Here is a 14,692-nt window from a genome sequence, read left to right on the forward strand (position 1 = left end):
TTGTGGTAACTATAAAATCAATACATTATTTGTACTAAGAACATTGCTAAACTATGAAGGTAATCTTATTAGGTATTAGTAGAAACAGAAGATAACTACAGGAATGTAAAAGAAATAAAAATTACCCTATTTACATACAAATGGGATAAAGGGTCACATAATATAAGAGGAACCAGCAGAAAGGGAGAGAAAACTAATTCATTAGATCCCCTCAAATTCTCAAGTCTTATGTAAACAGTGTTCTTGCCATTTGATATTAATCCCTAATTATTCATTAAGAGCTTCTTTTATGTATCAGCCTACATATCAAACACCAAGAATATAGTCATAACAGAAAAAAAAAAAAAAAAAAACACCTCTCATGGAGTTCACAGACACTAAATGGGACTGCTAAAATACTCTGACAAGGGTCAATCACAGCACAGGGATAAAGTTGTTTGTGGGAGACTTGCATCTCGGGGAAGAAAATAAAAGATCGAAATACTTTTGACATAGAGTAAGGCAATAAAAAATTAAATGTAAGCATATTTTCACTAAGTACAAGATAGGAAAAATGTGAAATCCTGGAGGGTCCAGATCTATTCTAGATGGAAAAGCCCTTGTAAGAAATACTGATGATTAACACTTAAGCTTCTATGTGAAAATCAAGCTAAAAGTCTATACAAAGATTTCCGAGAATCAGACAAATATGGAGCAATGCTTCTGGACCGTGAAGAATGTGACAGTGCAATACAACAGAAAAGCTAAAGACAGAAAGAACAAGGACTCTGTGGAAAATTTACATTTTCTTTTCTCTTTTTCCTTTTTTGGTTTTCGAGACAGGGTTTCTCTGTAGCTTTGGTTCCTGTCTTGGAACTAGCTCTTGTAGACCAGGCTGGCCTCGAACTCACAGAGATTCACCTGCCTCTGCCTCCCGAGTGCTGGGATTAAAGGCGTGCGTCACCACTGCCTGGCCAAGATTTAGGTTTTCAATGTAAGAGAGATGAGTATCAGTTATCCGGTTTTTACATAATGAACTAGAAAAGGCAAGAGCAGAAGCAAACCAGGGGTGAGAAGATATGAAAATCTAGGAGAATGATATTTTGTGCAATTTAGTATAGCAGTTAAGATCAGGGTGACAGTAGTTCAGTGAGTGGATACAATTAAAAAACAAGACTACATAGTACTTGATAATGGTTGGATGCAGGGGTCAAGGAGCATGAGTCAAAGATGACCCCCACACTGCTGGTCTCAGCAATTACTAAAATATGAATAAGCAGATTTTTAGTCAAAGTGAAGAAAAAAGGGCTCAAGGGTTCAGATTTAGACATCTGAGATTACTCAAAAGGAATGTGTCCTGGGCATCTGGCTCTCAAGCTTAAAGGAAACATCTGGGGCTAAAGATACAAATCTTCCATTATGTCAACAGCACAGAGATATTAAAAGCTAAGACTCTTTGGATGAAAGAGTCCCAGAGCACTGTTTAGTTAGAAATTGCACTAATGGCCAGGCACAGTGGTGCATACCTATAATTTCAACACGGAAGGCCAGGACAGAGTCAGAGATCAGCATTGGCTACACTATTAAGAACCTTATCTAAGCTCCCTCCACATAAGTCAAAGATCACTGTTAAGATTGGACATATGTCCACAAGTGCTTTGATACATTCTCTAGAGAGTGAAGTCTAATTCCCCTCCCTAGAGTATGGACTAGACTCAGTGACTCATTTCTAATAAGTAAGGTGTAAACATGAGTGATTTGCTAGGTCAGCTTCTGCCTTGATGATCTCTAACTGAAGCCCGCAGCCCTGTCCTAAGCATATTCGAGCAGTCCGACAAGGCTTACGTGGCAAGAAACAGGTGTGCCAATAACCACTTGAGTAAGCCTTTAGAACTGTGTTATTTGGACATTTTGCTAACAATTTTATTAAACCATAAGTTAGAAACACTGATTGTGGTGGGTTCTTTTCATTTGCTTGATCAATTTTTGAGACAGGGTCTTGAACTGAATCCAGGGTAGCCTAAAAATCTGTGATGATTCTCCTGCCTCAGTCTCTCACGTGCTGGGAATTACTGTCAGGTGCCACCATATCCTGATGCCTTTGGTAGATTCTTGATAATGTATGTGATAATAAATGTCAGCTGTTACGATTTGGAGATCAACAGATAAACCAAGACCATTCTGAGAAATATACTGAAATATAAAAACCTAATCACCATGAAAAAAGTCTGAAAAAGTAGTCAGGTAAGAGAAAAGACAGAACTCCCAGAAACTTATAACATTGTGGACAATATGCTTCTTCAAAGAAAGAGCCAAAGCATGCTCTGTTTTAAAATTATTTTCATAAGACTCACTTTGGAGGGGTAGAAAGCAGACACTTTTTGGGGGGGAGATGGGAGTTGAGACAGGGTTTCTCCGTGTTAACAGCCCTAACTGTCCTGGAACTAGCTCTGTAGACCTTTGGGGATGTTGGTTCACCTATTAAGGGCTTGTGTTACTTCATTACTAATCTAGAGGAGTTAGTACCTCGTACCCCAGTATTATATATTCAGTAAATAGGTGTTACTGCTATAATCATTAGTAGCAATAAAAATGTGAATTTTCCTTTGTCTTACAGTAACTGTTTCTACAACCATAATACAACAGCAAAACTGTTAACCGATTTTATTTATTTGGGGGGGAGGGGTTCAAGATAAGAGCTTCTCTGTGTAATAGCTCTGTCTGTCCTGGAACTCACTGTAGACCAGGACGGTCTCAAACTCAAAGATCCACTCTGCCTCCCAAGTACTGGGATTACTTGTGCACTCTGCCATGTCCAGTATAACCTGACTTTATAACCATACTGAGATATCATTTCATCCTAACATTTAAAAATAAAATATATGTGCTTTAAATTGCTAAGAATTTCACCAGAATCTTAATTTTTTAAATTATTGTGTGGTATTTGAGTGGAGAATTTAGAAGACAACCTTTGGGAAATCAATAATGTCCTTCCACTGAATCTGGGGATGAACTTGGGTTTGTCAGGTTGGAGAAGCAAGGGTTTTTATCAGCTGAGTCATCTCACTTGTCTTCATTAGAATATTTACCATAAATTAAAAATATCTGTTTTGCAAATGTCACTAACAGAGGCTAAGGAGATGATCCAGAGTTTTGATCCCCTGTAAGCACATAAAAATCACTTGCAGAGCCGGGTGGTGGTGGTGCAAGTCTTTAATCCCAGCACTCGGAAAGCAGAGGCAGGCAGATCTCTGTGAGTTCGAGGCCAGTTTGGTCTACAAGAGCTAATTCCAGGACAGGCTCCAAAGCTACAGAGAAACCCAGTCTCAAAAAACAAAAACAAACAAACAAAAAAATCTAAACAAACAAACAAAACCACTTGCAGTTCTATGCATCTATAAAACCCAGTGCTGGGGAGGTAGAGAAAAGAGTATCATGGGGAACATGTTGAATGCCCTAGCTGGGAGCTCCTCCAGGTTCAGTGAAAGAGCCGGTCTCAAATCAGTGAGTGAGAGAGAACAAACACACATGCAGACATTTAAAATGTCACATTATCAAAATTATAAAATGATGCATGGATTAAAAAGCTATCAAATTGACATTAACAATTGTACCTATATTAATACAGTTTCCTCGGGAAAGTAACATGAGCAAAATTAGGAGTCTTTTTTAAAGAAAGATTTATTATTATTATTATCATTATTATTATTATTGGTTCTTCGAGACAGGGTTTCTTTGTGGGTAGTCCTGGCTGTCCTGGAACTCACTCTGTAGACCAAGCTGGCACCGAACTCACTGAGATCATCTGCATCTGCCTCTCTGACTGCTGGAATTAAAGACACATGTGCCACCACTACCTGGCTAAAGAAAGATTTATTTATTATATGTGCTATGATTGTTTTGCCTGGATGTATGTCTCTGTGTGTGTCTACTGCCCTGGGGTTGGGGTTGCAGATTATTGTTAATTGCTGTATGGGCTCTGGAAATTGAACCCAAGTCCTCTGGAGGAAGAACATGTACTCCCAACTACAGCAGCAACCCTCCAGCCCCAAGAATTTCTCAAGTTTAAAAAAAAAAAAGGTAAAATTTCACACACAAGAATGTTGAACTAACAGTTTAATCAGAATTGAAGAACAAATAGAAAAAAAAAAAGAAAAAAAAGAAAAAAAAAACAGGGAAAGTCAGAAGTCAGCTGAAAAAACAAGCCTGAAGTCATTCTTTCCTTTTCCTGTCAAGCTTCCCCTATAGCCTTCATTTTTTCTTAATACTAGAAAGGTGTGGGAATTTCCAGCAAGCTGGCCAGCTTCCAGTTCCATAAGTCGGGCAAGGAAACCCTTTCCAGGGGTCCCCCCTCAGGCAGCTCCAGGCGCCTGGTCTGACAAGCCTTCTGAGAAGAACTATTCTGGCTGCAGACTTTCTGGCTCCACAGCCATTGTTGGCATGGCAGCTCTGCTCCTTATCCAGAGCCTGGATTAGCATAAGAATATCGCCTTTTCCCTTAACAAGCAATTCGTCCATTTTCTTCCCCCAATTTCTAACCTCTTTCCCAGCAAGCTTAACCCCACTATACACATGGGCAACTGCAGCAACACTGGCCAGGGCTATTCTAGTCGGGATTATTTTTGTAACAGTGAAAACACAATCTCATCCAAATCTGAAGAGAACATTTGCTTCAAGAGCTCTGGGAGTGTATCTGTGACAACAAAAGCCTGCTTTTTAGCATCTAAGAGGAAGAAAATCTTTCAGTTTGAATAAGAATAGGAAATAACAGTCTCTGAAGCGGCTGGCAGCTTCTCTGAGACCAGAAGACAAACGAGATTCTTGGAAACACTGAATGCTCAATCAGTCTTGTCTGAAGCCTCAACTACTCAGTCAGGAGTCAGTAGATTGTCGGTTGTGGTGGTGCACACCAGTAGGATTTGCTGTGGAGGAGGCAGGCAGATCTCTGAGTTCAGGGCCAGCCTGGTCCACAGAGTGAGTTCCAGGACAGTCAGAGCTACACAGAGAAACTGTCTCGAAAAAACAAGGACGGACGGAAGGAAAGGGGGGGGTTGGAGAAAAAGAAGGGATGGGAGAAAGGGGGAGGGGGAGGAGGAGGAGGGGGACGAGCCCACAAAAGTCCAGTAATTCCAGTGAAGTTTTGAGGTCACTGTAAATTTTCTTTGACAATCAAAAACAATCCCTCTGTGATGAGGATTAAGAAAGGCACAAAATCAAATAAAAAAAAATTAAGAAGGAGGGAGGAGAGAGGGAGACAGACAGACAGACTTGAGTACTCTAAATTAGTTTAACATGAGTGGTTAAAAGAGCTTGCTGTTCCTTCCAGAGGACTCAAGTTCAAGTTCTAACACACAATGTGGTCCATAACTATCTACCTCCACCTCCAGGGGACCTAACACTCTCTTATGGCATTCACAGCACATGTGCATATATGGAAAGTGAGTGTGCATGCATGTATGGATGGATATACATGTACACACACACACAGACATAACACAAAGTTAAGCCATTTACAGGAAAATGAGTGTAGCTGGAGATAATTTAAAGAATAAGCCAGTCTCAAAGACAATTGTTTTTCTCATAGTTCTTTTATTTTATATAGATACACAAAATCATGTATGTATTTATGATATGTGTGATGCTTTGATTGAAAATGCCCCCCATAGGCCCATAGTGAGTGACACTGTAAGGAGGTGTGGCCTTGTTGGAGGAAGTGTGTCACTGTGGGGAGATTCTGAAGTCTCAGATGTTCAAGTCATGCCCAGTGTGGCATCCACTTGCTGCTGCCTGCCAAACCAGATGTAAAACCCAGCTTCTCCAGCACTGTGTCTTCCTGCATACTGCCATGCTTCCCACAATGATGATAATGGACTAAATTTTCAAAACTGTAAGCCAGTTCAAGTTAATGTTTTCCTTTGTAAGAGTTGCTATGACCATGGTGTCTCTTCACAGCAATAGAAACCCTAACTAACACAATGTGAAAGCAGAAGCAAAACAATCTAGTATAAGAAAAGGAACTAACTGGAGTGAGAAAGCATGGTCAGTGTATAATAAATGAAAATGTTCTTACATTTAAGATGACACAAATAATATACAAAGTGATTTAATATTTTATCAGCAGCTATGTAATTTATTTTTCCTGATATTTGCCCTCTCATATTTACTAGGTCTGTGGTCGTCTACATTTTAGCTAACAGGGCTTGAGTTATTCACACTTAAAGCCTCAGCCATTCATATGTGCTCCACTACATCACCATATCATCAACCATTTCCACCTTCAGATTATACCCTGACCCCCACCCCCACCCAAACACACTTCTCACGACCTCTTTTATTTTCCAATTTCCTCTATTTGGACTATTCAGACAATCACCTAAACAAATACGCCACAAGTACCTTTATTCACCACACAGTCACAACACAGGTAGAACAATCCTAATTCTGATCATGATTAACCATACCTCTGTTTAAAGCCCTCCACTGGTAGTCTACAAATGTTCAGCAGACTCCAGTTCCACTACTCTATCTGCATTGACCTATGGCTCTCCATTAAACAAATTACAACAAAGGACTGACACAAGGACAGGGCTGCCACCTACATCATTTCCCCAGGATATCAGAAAATACGTACTGCCATATGGCCTCTGAGCTAATTCAAAATCCTCGTCTTACTCAGTAACCCTACCCAACCCTATCTAAACTGCAACAGAGGTGTCAATGAAGGCCTTCTTGTTCTCCTCTCTCCTCTAGCCAGGTTTTTCTCATTAGCACTTGGCATACTTTGATATTTCATCTTCCCTATTTTATTTTATTTGAGAAATGATGACATCCTATAGTCCAAGGTGATGTAAAAACTCACTTAAGAATGCCAGGCATGGTAGCACTCAACTTTAATCCCAGCACCCAGGAGGCAGAAACCAGGAGATCTGTGAGTTTGAAGTCAGCTGGTCTACAGAGCAAGTTCCAGGACAGCCAGGGCTACACAGAGAAACTCTGTCTTGAAAAATATCAAAAACCAAACCAAAACTCACTTAAGAAGGCCAGGCTGGTTTCAAACTCACAGAGATCCTTCTGCCTCATTCTCCCAAGTGCTAAGGTACAGTGATAAACCACTGTACCCAGTTTCATTTACTGTTTTCGTTTAACTTTTCTAGACAGAGTCTTACTATGTATTCTAGACGGTCCTTCAACTTGTGATCCTCCTGCCTCAAGTCCTATTTTCTATGAAACACATGTGTGTAGGCCACCAGGCCTGAGTCTTTGTTCTTTGTGTTGTTTACTGCTCCAGAGGGTAGACGTGTCTGCTGTAGTCATACCACACATGTGACAGACACCTAGAACCTTGTTTGGCACACAGTCAGTAACAAGTAAATATTTAATAAGATAAGAAATAACTGATTAGGGCAGATGAAACTTAAATGCTATGCCAATTTCTTTATTTTATATATAAACCAGACTTTTCTCCAAAGAAGGCATGAAAAACAATAACCTTATTTTTATTACAACAAAACCAAAATGATTGCTGGGCAGTGGTGGTGTATGCCTTTAATCCAGGCACTAGGGAGGCAGAGGTAGGTGGATCTCCATGAGTTTGAGGCAAACCTGGTTTTCAAAGTTAAGTTCCAGGATAGTCTCCAAAAGTGACTGAGAAACCCTGTCTCAAAAAACAAAAACAAAACAAAACAAACAACAAAAACAAAAAGATATAAAAATCTGCTCACTTCCAGCTCTGATCTAGTGGGAATTAATTTCCACTGTTTTCACGGCTATCTACTCAGTTTTCAGATAAAAATAAAAGATCTTAAGTAATCTTAAGTACATGTAAATATAACTTTCCCAAACTAACAACACTGCTTATAGCAAGTATTGCCTGGATTTTATTTTAACAGTGCCACAGTCATCTACCAAATTAATAACTGTGAATATATAAACACATAAATACCACACACACACACTCCTTTGGTACAAACTATGTTACTGACTCACCAGCCTGCAACCACTTTAGGCTTAAAAACCATCTTATAGTAAAAACAAATTAGGTTCATCGGTTTATGTTAAACCTGTTTCTCAAGGATTAGGCTATGCTCTACCTGTAACCTTAACTACAAATGGTTCTGTGTTGCATGCTTTAGGGAACAGCAACCATGCCTTTATTTCAAAGGGCTGTTGTAACTATTTTGCAGTTTTGTCTTTGTTTCAGGAGGTCATTATGACTAACTTGTTATGCATATGCTCTGTTTCTTTAGCCCCACCTATTTTGCCCACCAAATCCCCCATTTGGAAACCCCCACCCCTGAGCTTGTCTTTCCCATGTCCAATGCTGACCTCTTGAATCCTTCCTTAAAAGCCTGTGTTTACAAATAAAAAACTTGCTTTAATTAATTTGATCATGATGATTTAAGTCCATGGTCTTTCTTCTCAAATCTTTGGAGTTAAAATAATCTAATGAGGGGAATGCCGAGGAACTATCTAAATTTAACAATCTTCCAGTAAAAAGATACAGCAACAGGTTCAAAGGTGGTGTGTATATAAAAACTGTATGTTCACTTTAAACTGGCTACATAATTGAGGCTGGCCTTGAACTCCTAAACCTCCCAACTGCTGGCATGACAAGTATGTACTGCTGTACCCTGCTGTAAACTTCTAAGAAAAAAAAATGAAAGAGCCAGGTGTTGATGGTCACACTTAAGAGGCAGGCAGATCACTGAAACAGATAGTGAGTAGCACTGTGAGTAACAGAAAGCTCTAAGTTAGGCCAAGGGATGATCAATGTGTACACTTGTAACTTCAAAATCCTAGAAATAACAGAAGTTATAGCTTTGTTTTTTTTTTTAAATATTTATTTATTTATTATGTATACAATATTCTGTCTGCATGTATGTCTGCAGGCCAGAAGAGGGCACCAGATCTCATTACAGATGGTTGTGAGCCACCATGTGGTTGCTGGGAATTGAACTCAGGACCTTTGGAAGAGCAGGCAATGCTCTTAACCTCTGAGCCATCTCTCCAGCCCCCCCCCCTTTTTTTTTTGAGACAGGGTTTCTCTGTAGCTTTGGAGCCTGTCCTGGAACTAGCTTTTGTAGACCAGTCTGGCCTTGAACTCACAGAGAACCGCCTGCCTCTGTCTCCCGAGTGCTGGGATTAAAGGCGTGCGCCACCACTGCCCGGCCAGAAGTTATAGTTTGAACATGAGATGTGCACCACTGATTCATGTATCACAGGCACATGTGGGTACTGCTGTTGGGAGGCTCTGGATGCAGAAGGGTGGGGTGAAAGTTATATTTAACCCCCAGACCCTGCCTCATTTTGCTTTCTATCCATCATGAAGAGCCTCCCACTACCACTACCACAAGGTTTTGCCTCACCATGACCAAGAACTATGTATGTGTATATACATATACACACACGTACATACACATTGAGTGAAAAGACAGGAATGGTTATCAAAAGAAGTCAGCATGCTAAATTTTATTAAACATAACAAAAAAGTAGAGTTCATCTATAAAACCAAATGCTAATTCTTTGAAGACATATGAAACAAACAAAACACACATATATAATGTTATACCATGTAAAAATAAAGTCACAAGTAAATAATATTAAGAATGAGAGTCCTAGCAATAATTATAATTAGCAACATTTAATAATATTAAAAATAATATTAATGTCAACATTTAAGAAGTCTAACTGCTGAGAATGTAGCTCAGTAGAGTAATTGCTTAGCATGCCCAAGGCCCTGTACTCAATGCCTAGCACTGCTCCCTGTACCCAAAGAAAGCCCTTCTAAAAAGAGCTCTATTAGGTCAGTGACACTGGGTGGTAAACAAAGGCACTTGACAAGCATGAGGACCTGAGTCCATACCTGGAACGAACATGGTGCAAGAAGATAAACTGATTGGCCCAAGATGTCCTCTGACCTCCATACACAATATGGCAAGTATCAACCCTTCACCACACAATTAAATAAATCAGTTTAATAAAAGAATTATTTATATATTTCACTTAATCCTAATGCTTTGTAAGCAGGTACTCTCATTATGCATACCTTTTTGAAAATAAATTTGAAAAGAAGTTGACTGCAGTGATGGCTTAGTGATTAAGAGTGTTTGCTTCTCTTCCAAAGGACCTGAGGTCAGTTCCCAGGACACACACCAAGTGACTCACAATCAGTTCCTGAGGATCTAACACCATCTTCTGCCCTCTGTGGGCACTCACACACAGGTTTAAACATATTTCCATAAAGACATACATACAAATAAACATATCACAAATAAAATCTATTTTTTTTTTACTTTTAAGGGAAAAAAAGAAAATCAAGAATATTGCCTGGGGCTGGAGAGATGGCTCAGTGGTTAAGAGGATTGTCTGCTCTTCCAAAGGTCCTGAGTTCAATTCCCAGCAACCACATGGTGGCTCAACCATCTGTAATGAGGTCTGGTGGCCTCTTCTGACCTTCAGCATACACACAGACGGAGCATTGTATACATAATAAATAAATAAATATTTTTTTAAAAAAAGAATTTATTCCTCACCTCTTTAGCTTTGGTAACAGAGACTGAATCCAGGGCCATTCACATGCTAGAAAACGTTTTTCCACCTAGCTACCCCCATTATTTTTAGTTGTTCAGGCTTGCCATAATAATCACTATCCTCCAGCTTCAGACCTAAAGTGGCCAAGATTACAGGTGTGTGCCTCCATGCCTAGCCACTGCATGATTTCATAGAAAGATATTAGATATTAAAATTAAGTCAAGATGGCAGACAATACATAAAAAGACCAATAAATTAACTATAAAATATAGGTCACTAAGATGGAAGGTAGAAAGAAGAACAGGTGAATTGAGGATAGTGAAAGACTTTGGTATATGTTGTTTAAAATTTTGTGTTGACTCATGTAATCTCTTCAAAATAAAAGAAATGGTTTTTGTGTCACCTAGATCAAAAATTACCTTACCAGCAGTTGCAACTATAAGGTGCTGCACAAAGAAGTCATTAAATAAAGTTAGGAGCTGAAATGTCACTGTGGAACATCAAAAGACTGACTGCATGTGGTTGAGGATCCCCTGCAGGTACATGAGTGAAGGCCTCAGTCACAGGATGGCACAACTGTGAGATGGTGACTCTCCTAGGAAGCCAGTCACTGAAGAGGACACTGGAATCCAGCCTCTCCCTTTGGTATCTCTCAGGATTAGGAGGGCAGCAGTCTACTCTGTCACATGGTGTTCTACACTGGCAGAGGTCCAAGGCAACAGGGTACCTTGATCTTGAACTAGAATCCAGAACAAAGCCAAAATAAATCTTTCCTCTTTGTAAGTTGTACTGATATTTTGTTTGTGATCTAACAAAGAAAGCTTGTCTGAAGATCAGAGTACAGAGCTAAGGCACTAGCTAGCCACAGAAACCAGGCAGTGGTAGGACACACCTTTAATCCCAGCACTCTGTGAGTTCAAGGCCAGCCTGGGCTACACTAGATTGGACAGAGCTTGGAGGTGTTAGCTCACATCTTTAATTCCTGTACATAGGGGTCACATGTCCCTAATCCAAGCAGTAAGGAGGCAGAGACAGGAAAAGATATGGTTGGGCGGAGAGAGGAATATAAAGCAGGAGGGGACAAGAGCTCAATGGCACTCTGAGTCTCAGGATGCAGCCTGAAGATTCACGATAGCCCCTTCAGTCTGAAGATTCAGTAGAGGTAAAAGGTCTCTTTCTCTAGTGATTAGCTACACAGTTTCTCTGATCTCTCAGCCCTCACCCCCTAATATCTGACTCCGAGTTTTTATTATTAGAATTCATGCTACAGTAAGTTAATTACCTCAGATATCTCAGGCACTGAGGCAAACGAACTAATGCAAATGCCAGTGGATCTCAGGGCATTCTTGAAGGGGCGGGGGCGAACATTTCTTTCTTTCTTTCTTTCTTTCTTTCTTTCTTTCTTTCTTTCTTTCTTTCTTTCTTTCTTTCTTAAGATTTATTTATTTATTATGTATACAACATTCCTTCCATGTATGCTTGCCAGAAGAGGGCATTCTTGAAGGGGCGAACATTTCTTTCTTTCTTTCTTTCTTTCTTTCTTTCTTTCTTTCTTAAGATTTATTTATTTATTATGTATACAACATTCCTTCCATGTATGCTTGCCAGAAGAGGGCACCAGATCTCATTATAGATGGCTGTGAGCCACCATGTGGTTGCTGGGATTTGAACTCAGGAAGAGCAGTCAGTGCTCTTAACCTCTGAGCCATCTCTCCAGCCCCGCGAACATTTATTTCTAAGATGAAAATACATTAAAATTATTAATTCATAAGAAAGGCGATTCAAGAAAGTGAGCAGCTAACACAAAGTTCTGGTGTGATGCTCAATGAAGTTGCAGCAGTGACACAGAAAGATTATTTTCAATAATAAAGAAAGCATTTTCTATGACTTGATTTTATTTTCCTTACCTCAGGGATGTGGTTAGATAAAACTGTAGTTCCAATTTTCTCCAAACAGCTTTGACCTATGCTTCCATCTCATGAATTCCAAGACAGTATCAAACCGAGGCATATTTTCATAAATCTGCTTAAAAAAAAAAAACTTGCTAAAATAAATGTGTAAAATCAGCACAAAGTATTTCATAGGTAAAGTTATTTACCTTTAAAGTAAAGTCAACGGTTACTGACCAAAGAACATGTAATTCAATGGAAAATAAAGAAATTAGTTAAAAATGTCCACATTTAACTTAAAGTTTTAATGAACAGTATTAAAATCAAAAAAACTCCAAGAACTGGTGAAAACAACACTGAGATGTACAATTTTTCTTCCAGTTTCACTTTCTCCTCTCTTACTGCATTTTTATTTATGCACTATGGAGGGAACCCCCCCCACACACACACACCCTTTCAGCACCACCATGCAAGTGGAGGGTGGGTGGCGACTGGAGGGCAACCTGCAGCCACTGGTCCTCTCCTTCTACCACATGGTTCCTGGGCACTGAACTCAGGTTACCAGGTTTGGCAGCAAACTCCTCTACCTGCTGAGTTAACCTTTTTTTTTTTTTTGCTCCCCTCCCCCCTTCAATCCTCCCCAAGGTCCCCAGGCTCCCAATTTACTCAGAAGATCTCGTCTTTTTCTACTTTCTACTTCTCGTGTAGCTAATATCTATGTAAATCTCTCTTAGTGTCCTCATTGTTGTCTAAGTTCTCTGGGATTGTAGTTTGTAGACTGGATTTTTTTTTTTTTTTTTTTTTTTGCTTAAAAACCACCTATGAGTGAGAGTACATGTGATAATTTTCTTTCTGTGTCTGGGTTACCTCACTCAAAATGTTTTCTAGCTCCATTCACTTTCCTGCAAATTTCAAGCTGTCATTTTTTTTCTGCTGTGTAGTACTCCATTGTGTAAATATACCACATTTTCCTTATCCCTGCTGAGCTATCTTACTGGTCCTGTTACCACAAAATCTTTGCGTTTTTGAGGCAGGGTCTCACCATGCAGCTCTGGCTGACTTGGTGCTCCTAGTGTAGACTAGGCTAGTCTTGAATTCAGAACTCTTGTGTCTCTGCTTTCCCAGCGCTGAGATTAAAGGTGTGCATTACCATTCCAAGGCGCAAAACCTTAACAACCAGTTTCAATTTCACTCCAACTCCTATTTATAACACTAGGATTTGTAAGGGTATTGTATCTGACTGTACTGGCCTGAGAGGCAGATTTCAACCACACTAATACAGTCCTCTTAAGGATGGATCCTATTGCTTCAAGGGACATTTATAAAAATGAAAGGTGGGGGGGAAAATGAAAAGTTTAAGACTCTAACAATTTTTAATCTATTTTTAAATACACATATTTATTTAGAGCTTGTTTTCTTGTTTGTTGAGACAGGTCTTACTATGGACTCTAGGGCTGGCCTGAAACTCATGGGTCTGAAATTTTAAAAACAATTCCACTGAGGGTTCTGTTTTATTTTTTTTAAAACTAAAACTTCAAATAGGAAACTACTATTTCAGTAGGAAATTTTCAAAAGCAGTATGAATGGAACCTATGTCCCATTCAAGATCTTCAGAACATTTAGTATAATAGCATGCTGAAGTTTAATAGTCTTGGCAATGACAAGTAAACTCACACCAACTGGGACAACTCAAAATGGTCTAGTCTATCAGTCTTCCTTACAGACTGCACTCAGCAGACAGGCTGCCACAGCTAAATCTTTCGTTGTCCAAGAAATGGGCATGACCCTGCCAGCAACTGGCAGCACTGTCTGCACTCAGGAGCTTTTCCGGGTCTCCTCATGTGCTGTCCACAGTATGACCAGGGCCTAGAATGTCCCGGACCTGCTCTTAGACTGTCACTAAGGAACGGGGAGGGTGGACATCTATTTGAATGGCTGGTGTTTTCATTTTTCCAATCCAAAAATCTTTATAATCTTAGAAGAATTTCCCCTAAATTACTAAGAAAAAACACAAATAAATACATTATGCTTTCACTTTAGAAAGGCATATTTTACCTCAAAGTCATTTGGGGGAAATTATATGTCCACCCTGAAAATGTGTATAGAAAGGAGATAGCCACTTTGTTAAACTAATTTCCATAAAAGCAAAAATAGCCCATTGATGTAATTCTACCAGATATTTGCAATGGATCGAATGATGAGTAACAAGCAAAAAACACTATTTATTACAACACTAATTATTATAACATTGTTTCCACAGCTAAAAAAGATTAGTGCTTTAGGCTAAATCTAAT

At 39.4% G+C, this 14,692-nt stretch overlaps 1 protein-coding gene across 3 annotated transcripts in view; it reads right to left on the reverse strand.

The window, feature by feature from the left end:
* The window catches only part of Bmpr1a (bone morphogenetic protein receptor type 1A), a 110,034-nt gene that overhangs the window by 42,463 nt on the left and 52,879 nt on the right, over positions 1-14,692 (reverse strand). For 2 of the 3 annotated variants that reach the window (XM_057769575.1, XM_057769576.1), the window contains exon 2: positions 12,417-12,531. The gene's annotated coding sequence lies outside the window, so the exon portion shown is untranslated. Of the gene's footprint in view, positions 1-12,416; positions 12,532-14,453; positions 14,498-14,692 lie in introns of those variants that run through there. The other variant, XM_057769577.1, reaches the window with a different exon arrangement.

This window comes from Chionomys nivalis, chromosome 5, assembly GCF_950005125.1.
Source record: "Chionomys nivalis chromosome 5, mChiNiv1.1, whole genome shotgun sequence".
Classification (NCBI taxonomy): Eukaryota; Metazoa; Chordata; class Mammalia; order Rodentia; family Cricetidae; genus Chionomys; species Chionomys nivalis.